The 11311-nt window shown below is 42.9% G+C and overlaps 1 non-coding gene across 1 annotated transcript; it reads left to right on the top strand.

Moving 5' to 3' along the window:
* The first annotated feature begins 7727 nt into the window (after positions 1-7727).
* TRNAK-CUU (transfer RNA lysine (anticodon CUU)) lies at positions 7728-7800 on the top strand. Its single transcript has one exon. It is a non-coding gene; the product is annotated as a tRNA-Lys (tRNA).
* The last annotated feature ends 3511 nt before the right edge of the window (positions 7801-11311 follow it).

Below are 11311 nucleotides of genomic sequence, written 5' to 3'. Positions count from 1 at the left end.
ATGGGAGCGGGAGCAAAAGGGGGGTACATGGACGTAGAGAAAAATGAAAAAGCATCGGGGGAATGGAAGGGGGAGGTTAAAAAAAAAATACAATAAGACAAGAAAACAAAAAAACGGAAGGTGAAAGGGAAGGATGAAAGATATTAGGTGGATACAAAAGGGATAATAGACAATGAATACGGGGACGGGGTGAAGAAGAGTGAATTGAAAGGGGGCGATAGGGGTGAGATACAGAAGGGGGATGGAAAGGAACATGAGAAATAAGGGCTTGATAAGGGGTAAAAAGAGGACTGTGTAACAAAAAGAGTATGGATGTAGTGGGGAAAATACGGATGATGGAGGATGAAAAGGGAGCTGAAGAAGACGAAAGGAAAGAGCATGGGAAAAATAAAAATGGAAAGGAGGTGAAAAAGAGGACTGAGAAGTGATAAAAGCGTGAGGGAAGAGTAATATAATTCAGACCTAATTTTTAACCCAGTGAAATGAGTTCGAATGCCATAACTGTTCACCACAATACCTTAAATTCAGTGAAATATACAAATTACAGCGCTGTATCCCTCTAATCCTTGAATCCCAAATGCCACAAACCCACAATGAAATACACCTGTTATAACAAAGAAAACATCTGAAACACAATGAAACGGGCAAGTTAGGTGGGAAAAGGGAGGAGGCTGATGACAGTTATTTTAAAACTGTTCTTCGCATCTCTTTACCTTATTTTCTTCCTTTTTCAGAGCTGCCTTTGCTGAGAGAGGAAACAATACCGGTACCACTTAAGACCCAGACCCGTAACGCCAGGCAAGGTGAGACGCTATTACCCACTTCATTATTAATTTTATATTTAATTCTTGCTTCAACCCGACGATCTTTATTAACTCCGGGGAAACCTGTTGCAGTGAAGGGGTTAAAATAATCTCCACTAACCCCTACACTACTATGATGTCTTACGAAGCTTAATTATGTTACCTCCCAGACGATTTTATTGACCTCAGGAAAAATCTCTCATTTTGGAAGAGTCAGTAAAGGCTATATTTAACCACTCGTTATAAATGTCTATTCTAAGCTGAAGAAAATCGTCTCCATATACCAAGAATTACAAAACCCACTAAGATCTGTGTTATCCTATACATATCTCGTATGTAATTAAAAAAAAAATAGGAGGCAGCTAAAATAAGAGTTTTATGGAACACGAACTCAACAATGCTGCGTGTGTGTGTGTGTGTGTGTGTGTGTGTGTGTGTGTGTGTGTGTGTGTGTGTGTGTGTGTGTGTGTGTGCGTGTGTGTGTGTGTGTGCGTGTGCGTGTGTGTGTGCGTGTGTGTGTGCGTGTGTGTGTGTGCGCGCGCGCGCACTACGAGTACAGTAGTTTATATGCTATAATGTGTAATTCACCTATGAAGGGTTAATAAAAGTATCACTTGCCTTACAGATATTGAAGAAGAGTTTGGCGTGGAGCTTCGTGTGAAATCCAAATCCAGCATCAAGTCTGATATGAATGTTCTTCAGCAAGAACTGGACATCCTTCTCTCGCTGGTATGCTTAGTCTGGATAGCCTACCTGTAATAAATATTTAGTGTGAATGTCATGTGTGCTGTGAAGTTAGGAAAGTTTATAATAGTTGCTTTTATCAGATGTACTTTTCTTTTAAATGCGTTATGAATTCGTTTTCGAATGCCGGCGTTCATTACTTCAAAAAAACAATTGAAGTTATAGGTAATCTGTATAAATATTTACTGATATTAACAGCAGGTATCCAAGTAATTCACCTAACGTCAGGATAATACGTTATTCAATTATTTACAGGCAGGGGAAGCAGTGAATGCAAGAGACTTGGACGGACAGACAACAGCCAAGAAATCCAACCAGCCACGAACACAGCCTCCCACACCCGCCGTAACCGCCACCACCTACACCCACACACAGGGCACCCACATCAACACCCACACACCAAACACCCACACACCTAACCATGAGAGCCAGAAACTCACTCAGCCACACAATTATATCCCAAACCCAGTGCCCAAACCACCTCGGGCTTACGACCCGAGTTATCGACCAACAGTTTTGTCCGCATCTGCCACCAGCCAAACCGAGAAGGCTGGACGTGACCCAGCATTTTTAACAGATCTGAAGAACAAGATCGCGGTGGATGCGATGAAACATGCGAAGAAGGAAGAAAGTAACAATGTGGAAGCAACAGACACTCACCCCTCGGGGACAAGCCCTCAATATTGGGCGGCAAAAGGGGGAAATGACGACGGGGCTCAACGGGAGAAGACGGAAGATGAGTGGAAAAAAGGACAAGCTTTTGCTATTGCTAATGCTTTAAAGAACAGGAACAAGAACACTTAGCATTAATATATTTACAAAAATCACATACCATATGATTCCATAGATATCTCAACTATTTCACAAACACAATATTGCCACAAAAAAAGAAAACACAAAAGGGTACATCTTATAGATTAGATTACGTTATTCCCTTGAAAGGCTGAGCTCGCAGCAATGCCATACACTTGAATAAGCATATGGTACATACATAGTACTGTCCTACTAGTATTACCCTGACTAAATTTATCATTCTACCCATGGTACACAGGCACACTTTCAATGTAGGTACACTGTACCTCTTTGCAACAGTTTCGTTCATTATTTACTGTTGTCTGCAAGTACCGTACAAAGCCAGATAGGTACTGATTATAGACAGACGATGGTCGTAATACACATTTATAAAATCAAAGATACTGACTGCATGATGTTCCTGACAGACGATAGAACAATTTTCATTAACACTGATTTTTTCTGACAGACATATATATACAAATGTTCATTATACCAGCCGATATAAAGGCCAGAAAGACAGATGGCAGGGAAGTGGGGCCGCCCATCACTCACTCCATTCGGTGCTCCTTCACGTGACTCAATCACGAACGATGTTGTTTCCTGTACGCCAGGAAATCATTTACTACACTGGATGGTAACTATAAAGCCAACATACAATTGCTATAGGTCGAGTGGGTCAAGGCGTTCCAACTGAATGTGGCCAAACAAAAGGATGGAAACTCTTGGGCTGTTGGAATTTACTGCCTACATAATGTCATTCTGGGCATGGCGATTGGGCATCTTTTCTTAAACACCTGGACTGAACCTAGCCTCGTGCCCTTAAGCTCCTGGTGGGGCAATATAGGTGTTACGCTGTGCATAATGTTCTTAATAAAAACAAACGAAGTCTGATATGATACATAAAATTAATATGGTCAATTATATGATATATAACAGGTCTGATACATAATGATACTTTAATAATCAGACATACTGATATAAAGTTATGCTTGGTATATACCTATGCGTAAATTAAGTCAGTGATTTAACGATACCCTTATGTTTGTAATGAAATCCCCAGCAAATTAGGCAACTACCCCTTCAACACGATGACGTCTTTGCAATTTTACTCTTGCTCTCCCCAGCCGCTTTTATGCAGGTTGCCAGACTTTCAAACAGGAGGTCCTTGCGATGCTGGATGAAATCGTAACTAAAAATAAACGTCCTCGGGCTGAAGGGTTTTAACTCCTATGTACTGCTTCACAAAACATATATATATATTCTTTAATTTATAAACTATAATGTAATTTACTGAGATGAATAAAATTCTCTCGCGCCAGATCTGTAGCACAAGGACTTTATCTAACCCATTCAGCCCGATAACTGCATTTTTTTATTTCCTTTCTGCTGCTACAAGACAAATTTATACAGCTTTCTGACAGCCCCCTTGCGAAGTAATTAATGAAGGCTGTCTAAAAATCCTCCCGTAGGAAAAGTCTGTCAGGACGAAACAAGTCTACCATCCCGACCGGCCCGAGCAATAAGGACGTGGAGAGGGACGCGTTCTCCTCAGTATGATGACGCACTTTTCTGTTTGTTGTTGGTACGTTCAGACGATTTTAAGCTTCAGCAAGATCTCTTTTAGTGCAGAGATTAATTAAAGCTGCATCCAATCCCCCCAGGTCAGATAATCTCTCCTGGACTAAATAAAATCACCCGGTAGTAGCAAGATTAAAATACAAAATACGTCATCCCTGTCCGCCGTGGGATTTGAACCTGTCTACCTCGGATCCCACAACCAAAGCGCGGCACGTCATAAAAATGTTAGCTTACCCTATTTTAGAAGCGAAAGAAAACGTTGGATGAAAGAAGAAAACAGGAAGAAAATGAAAGACTACAGAAAAAAAACAAAAGGCTAAAGTAAATGCGAAATAAAAAGTAGCTAAAGGGTTAAGGAAGAGCTCGATGTCACAAAATGTAAGAAGGAGCAAAGATGGAAAAACGAAGAGAGAAAGATGAACAGTAACAAATAAAACTGTGGATAACGAAAAAGAAGTAGCCTAAAGACATGACATGAATAACCAAACTGAAAAAGTAATAAAGCAGACAAGCAGGTAAGTAAAGGCGTGGAAGGTGAAGGTAGAAGACAGGAAAGCTAAAGAGACGGGAGAGCGGGATATTGACGATGAGGAGAAAAAAGGAAGGGAAGAGTAAGGGAGGAAGGAAAAACAAAGGAGAAGTAAAAGAGAGAAAGGATATTAGAAAGAAGAAATAGCCAAAAGAAAGGATCACAAAAAATGCGTGGGGAAAAAACGCACATAAACCCAGAAAAATTTAGAAGACGAGAGAGAGAGAGAGAGAGAGGAGGGGGGGAAGGGCAGGAAAGGAAGTGGGGAAAGAACATAAGAAAGAATGAAGGAAAAAGACGAGAGGAAACAGAGGACAGGAAGAATAAAAACAGTGAAGAAATGGAGAAGATATGATGACACGTGTGTGTGTGTGTGTGTGTGTGTGTGTGTGTGTGTGTGTGTGTGTGTGTGTGTGTGTGTGTGTGTGTGTGTGTGTGTGTGTGAGAGAGAGAGAGAGAGAGAGGGGTCGAGGGTCCAGTGAAAGAGCCAATAAAGACAATCTTACGTGACAAAGGCGGGTAGGCAGGAAGCTGGGAGTGGGGTGGAGGGGGGTGGAACTGCCCTCATCCTACACCACGTCCACTGTACCCTCCCCATGTCCACTGTGTCTTCCCCATGTCCACTGTATCCTCCCCATTTCCACTGTATCCTCCCCATGTCCACTGTATCCTACCCGTCTTAATCCTCTGACCTCAGCAGGCTTCCCAGTAACGAGTAAAAATCAACTTTCACCCCAACTCGACCCAGATTTTCGTCCTTCTACAGCTTATTTCACGTACCTCAGTGGCAAAATGAGATAAATGCTAACACTCTACATCCTTTCTATGGCACCTCTTTGTACATAGCATCATACATCATATTCTAGTGTTAATCTTCTGCTAGTACTCAGGACTCAAGAGATCGCAATTTTAGGTGAGGGAAAAAAAGAAAAAAATGCTTCCCTTCCCTCCCCTCCCCAGGATTTAGTTAATTCCTTCACTCCAATAGCACATCTCCGGAGTTTATTCTTGCCGCTTCCATACAGTATTATTAATCTTTGGCCAGGCCTTGTAGAGCAGTGAGAACCAGATTTTATTAGTCCCTTCACAACTGTCTCTAAATCAAATAAAACCGTGTGGAGAGAGCAAGAATGAATTAAAGCACGACATCGGATTGACAGAGTGAAACCCATCTGTACGGGGAGGCATTTTTGTAGATTTGTGTACAGTATTTATTTACTTATTTTAACTGACGATTACATTCAGCTTAATTATGACTATATCTAACCTCTCCAGTCCGAAAAATTCTCCCAAGCTAAATAACAATCGTCTGATACCATGAAAAGTCGTGCTGAAGGATTTAACTTGTATCCATTATCGTTTTTACACTCCCCTTTGCCCGTCCTCCTCCTACGTCCACTAATATCCTTCCATGTCCCAAATTTCAATAACCGTATTTTACAATCTTGCTCTTTTTCTCTGATACCCATAAACTTTTCTTCTACAATCTCCTAACCCTCTTCTCTAATGCCCCAATACTCATATTTCACACTAATGTCCCATGTACCTTACTAAATATCCTTCAACTTTTTACTCACTCCTGTACTGATGTCTCTACCCTGTTGAACTGACCTAATGCACTCTTCAATGTCCTATCTATATCTTATCTTTCTCTGACGTCCTAAACTCACATACTTCAATCTACCATGTCCTTAACCCAGGTCTTTTCTTAGTTCACCGTATTCTTACCTCGTGCAGACGGTCTATTTCTTCCTTTAATTCTCTCTCTCTCTCTCTCTCTCCGACCTCTGCTAACTGCCTGTGTCTGGCTCTCCATTAAGTCTGACGAGATTATAACCATACTCACCACTGCATACGTCAGCACCACAACCACCGTTATCATCTCCTCTACCACCACCACCACCACCTACGCTATTATTATCAACAGAACTACCATTCTATTCGCCAGTATCACTTACACCCTCTTCACCGTTACGAAAACCAGCATCATCTATGTCGTCACCACCACCACCACCACCACCACAACACCCTCAATCATCATCATCATCAGTAATACAACTAACAAATCTACGAGTATACTGCCATCTTCAGCAATGCTATCGCTCCCTTCACTATGACTACCACCACAACTCTTCACCCCTCTATTATCATCACTGACACGATCACCAAAATTAGAAATGTCAACACTATTATTAACAATTCTCTTCAGTATCATCACTAATTTCCACTCTACTTTCATCATTAACATCATCATTATAAGCACCGCTAGTGCACTCATGAACAACATCATCACTAACATCATCACCACTTCCATTATCTTTATATCAAACGCATCACTACCCTCACGCCATCATTATCAATATCACCACTGTTTTAACCATCACCTACCTCATCACAATACCATCACTCCAGAGCACCATCATCACACCCTCACTACAACCACAACCAAAATCATCACACCACCACCACCACCACCAGCACCCCTACCACCAGCAAACCCTCAACACAACCATCATCACACCACCACCATCCCTACCAGCATCGCACCACCACCATCCCTACCACCACCACCACCACCCCAACCCTACCACCACCACACCATTATTACCACAACCATGCCTTCACTAGTCACAGACATCACCAATTCACCAACGCATCCTCACCACAACCACAGGCAATTCTACCACTCGTACCACCACCACCACAATCATCCCCCCCCCCTCTCCACCACCACACCCACCCCATTTCCTGTGCCATTACTCCTCAAACACAACTCCTTCCTCATTCCACAATTACACACCTGCCATGCATAAAAAACACACCTTCATACACGCTGAGAAAAGCTAAGGGTGGGGTGGCATGAGTGACAGGTGGCGGTGTTACCAGCTTATTAGAGAGAGAGAGAGAGAGAGAGAGAGAGAGAGAGAGAAATGGTAACGGTGTGTACATTTATGTAGGAGGCCAGTAAATTTTAAACATACAACACTGGCTCTCTCTCAATCCCTGTTTCCCATTAATTCCCCCTTTTCTTCTCATTCTCTACCTTTCTTTTTTCACCACTACTTCATTCCTTTCTTCCCTTTCCTCCGCAGATCAATCTTCCTTTCAATTTTCTCTCCTTCATATCCCGGTCTTCTTGTTATCGCTTTTATCTTTTCCTGTTTCTCTGTATTTCTCTCTTTTCAGTTTTCCTTATGCCCCATCTCCTTCCTCCGGTTATCACGCTGCCCTCCGTCTCCCCCCACTTATGACCCCACCCTCCCTCCTCCTCACTATCAGCCCGGCTAGCTCAGTCGGTAGAGCACGAGACTCTTAATCTCGGGGTCGTGGGTTCGAGCCCCACGTTGGGCGAATACTTTTCTTTTTATTAATATTTTTTTTTTTTTTTCCCCCTCATAGATTTGGTCCTTCGGAGGGCAGACAGGGAGTCACACGAACAGTCTACGCAGAGGACACAGTATACAGGTACTTTTACTGCTTGGCTGCCTCGATTTAGGCCTAGTATTACACATTACTGAAAAATACATGCCCTCTCACAATATACGAAAATATGCAGATATACCGGTAGTCTATACAGAGAACACCTAACAATACATGCTCTGTGGCCTAAGATAAATGATAACAATGCATCCTTGGTCTCTCTCTATTAACAAAACTGTAAGATGGGGAAACCTATAACGAATAGCCAACACAGACCACACATACCTAATTATGCATGCTAGTCAACCTTGATATTACAGATAATTGTAAAACGGCCGTCTCACAGGGGGGAAGAAATCAGGATCATTAAATTTAAATTAAAATCATCTCACAAATGCGACACATGCTAATCGGCCATGATGTGGAATGACGGAAAACTGAGATACAACCCCTTCATTTCCAGATAAATAAATAAATAAAATATAAGGATAAGTGTCACTGAAAATGTTCAAACTTTATTATTTCCTATTAATGTAATATGAGAAACAATTCACATCAAAAGAGAAAAATTGCTTCTCTCTCTCTCTCTCTCAAAAGATAAACGAACTCATACTAAATTTCTGCCATCCCACCCACCCCCCTTGTCCCTTTCATTCAGCCGTGAGTGTACCAATATGGCGTCTAGAGTGCCCAGGAGGAGAGTGAGGCCTGCTTCTATCCCACAAGTGTCTCCTTTCACCCTCTTTCACAATTAAGATCACTTTAAATACAGCCAGATAAGGAGGAGAGGCATAACGTGGGGGGCGGGAGGAGGTAGATATGGGGGTGAAGGCATGATGACGATGAAATTAACAAAAAAGTAATGAGGCAGTATATACGAGAGAGAGAGAGAGAGAGAGAGAGAGAGAGAGAGAGAGAGAGAGAGAGAGAGAGAGAGAGAATTATACATAAATACACATAGGAAAAATTAAATGAAAATAGAGGCTAGAGTTACAAAGAATCTGGAGAGAGAGAGAGAGAGAGAGAGAGAGAGAGAGAGAGAAATGGAAAACTTATAACCAAGTCTACATTAAAATAATACACACAGAAAATTAAATGGAAACAGAGACTAAAGAGATACAAAGAACCCGGGACAGACGGTAAGGACCAAGGAAAAGGATAAATGGAAGAGAAAGATGAAGTGCAAAGCAGACAGATAAGGGGCAGGGAGGGGGGAGGGGAGAATGAAGAAAAGAGTGATATAAGAGGAGGGAGGAGAGGATGGAGAGATAAGGCACAGATGAAAGGAGGAGTGGAGGGAGGAGGAAGGGAGATATGCAAAGTGGCGACATGGCAAAAGAAGGAAGATTAAGAAGGAAGGGTGGAAGGAAGATGACAACATGATTAATTCCTCCATATGCTGTGCTTTTTTTTTCTTTCTTTTGTCCTTTCCCCTGACCTCGCCTCCTCCCCTCTACTTTTCCCTCTCCGCCTCCTGTCTTTTCCTTCTCTCTCCTTCCTTCTCTTCTCTCTTCCCTCTCCCTTTCGTTTCACCTCCTTGCTTTGTCCCCTTTCCCTTCTCCTCCAATCTATCCCTCCTCCCCATCCCCCTCCCCCTCTCCTCTCCACTCCCCTCATTTCGCCACCCTCAGATTGCCCTCTTCCTCCCCACTAACGGTGTGCTTCAGGGAGGGAGGAAGGGAGGGAGGGAGGGGGAGATGGAGGGGAGGGGGGAGAGGGGGAGATGGAGGGGGGAGTAGGAGGGGACAGAAGGGATGGAGAAGGGAAGGGAGGGAAAATGGGTTGATAAGAGGGGAAGATAAAGGAAAGGGGAGCAAGATGGAGGGCGAACAGAGGGGATGAGAGAGCAGAGGAAGGGGGTGTGAGGGGGGGAGGGGAAGGGAAGGGAGAGGAAGATAAGAGGGGATCAAAGAACGATGGAATGCAGGGAACAGTACGAATGGGAGAGAACAGATGTGAGGTGGGGAAGAGGAGGAGCAGGGGAAAGAAGGGGGGCAGGGGAAGAGAGGGAGAAGTGGCAAGAGAAGGAGAAAGGGGAAGAGAGGGAGCAGGGGAAAGAGGGGGGGGGCAGAGGAAGAGAAGGGAGTGAGGGGCGGGGGAAACAGGAAGGGTGAACCTGGATATTGCGGTAAACAAGAGGTAGAGAACACCATAAGTCATTAATTACTGTTTTTTTCATGTCAGTTTCATTATCTCTCATTCCTTTACTCTCTCTCTCTCTCTCTCTCCTAAAAGACACATAATAAAGAGTACCGGTATTTTGTGTGTGTGTGTGTGTGTGTGTGTGTGTGTGTGTGTGTGTGTGTGTGTGTGTGTGTGTGTGTGTGTGTGTGTGTGTGTGTGTGTGTGTGTGTGTGTGTGTGTGTGTGTGTGTGTGTGTGTGTGTGTGTGTGTGTGTGTGTGTGAGAGAGAGAGAGAGAGAGAGAGAGAGAGAGAGAGAGAGAGAGAGAGAGAGAGAGACAGACAGACAGACAGACAAGAACCCAGGACACCGCAATCACGCCCTCTCACCTCATCACCTTCACTAGAGGCACTTCCTTCCTCGTCTACATAAAATCGTCTGGAGTCAGCCAGAAGCAACGTACTGAACAGACTGGCTCCTTTACTTCCATGACGTCATGTTTATTCCTTACATCCCTGACGATTTTACTGAACCTAATAAATACAAAAATAAATAACAGACTAGCAGTGGAGGTGTTAATGGAGGCTAAATCTATTTCCCCAAGTTCTATACTTTATCATAAACGAAATAAAGCTGTCTGGATGCACGTCAGGATTGATGATGGAGACTATTTCCCTCTATACTGTAGTCAGATTGTCTACACCTAATGGAACTCTGTCACTCCCTCAACATGCATGGACCTACTATGTCACTGTTATATGAAATGCCATGAGCCTTTGCTATGAGGTAGAAATGAGCCTCCTTGGTTACTACTCAAATCAACAACATGACAAAATATGGCCATCAACTAAGCCCATGAAAGGGGTTAGGAATCTGCCAGGTTAGAATAAACGCACTACTGATGCCTTACTGACTGAATATACGTTACTAAACTGCCCGATTTAAGATGGCAATAAGTAAATAATTACGTTACTGGATTGCAGGAGTTACGTGATCTGTTTAAAAAAAAATTACTAATCCTACCGCCAGACTATTTTATGAAAGCTTGGCAAAAGTCCCTCGTTTACATGGAAACAGCACGATATTCTACACTGTTTATGAATAGATACACATCAGATAACTGGGTACTGGCGGCCTGGCTTCATGAATAACAGACATTAAAGATAACGGTACACACGATACCATACACGAAACAAGATACAGACTAAGATAAATGATATATATAAAAAAAATTGTATGTAAATTTATTCCGAGCCACCTTCAGGGTTTGGTAGCAAGGGGAGGGGGCGTGAATAAGTGAGTGGGACTGGTGTGGGGGGA

Source organism: Coenobita brevimanus, chromosome 98, assembly GCF_032717465.1.
Source record: "Coenobita brevimanus isolate Jiangsu-jjx chromosome 98, ASM3271746v2, whole genome shotgun sequence".
Lineage (NCBI taxonomy): Eukaryota > Metazoa > Arthropoda > Malacostraca > Decapoda > Coenobitidae > Coenobita > Coenobita brevimanus.
The sequence above is the reverse complement of the archived record's forward strand: the minus strand, read 5'-3'. Positions and strand labels throughout refer to the sequence as shown.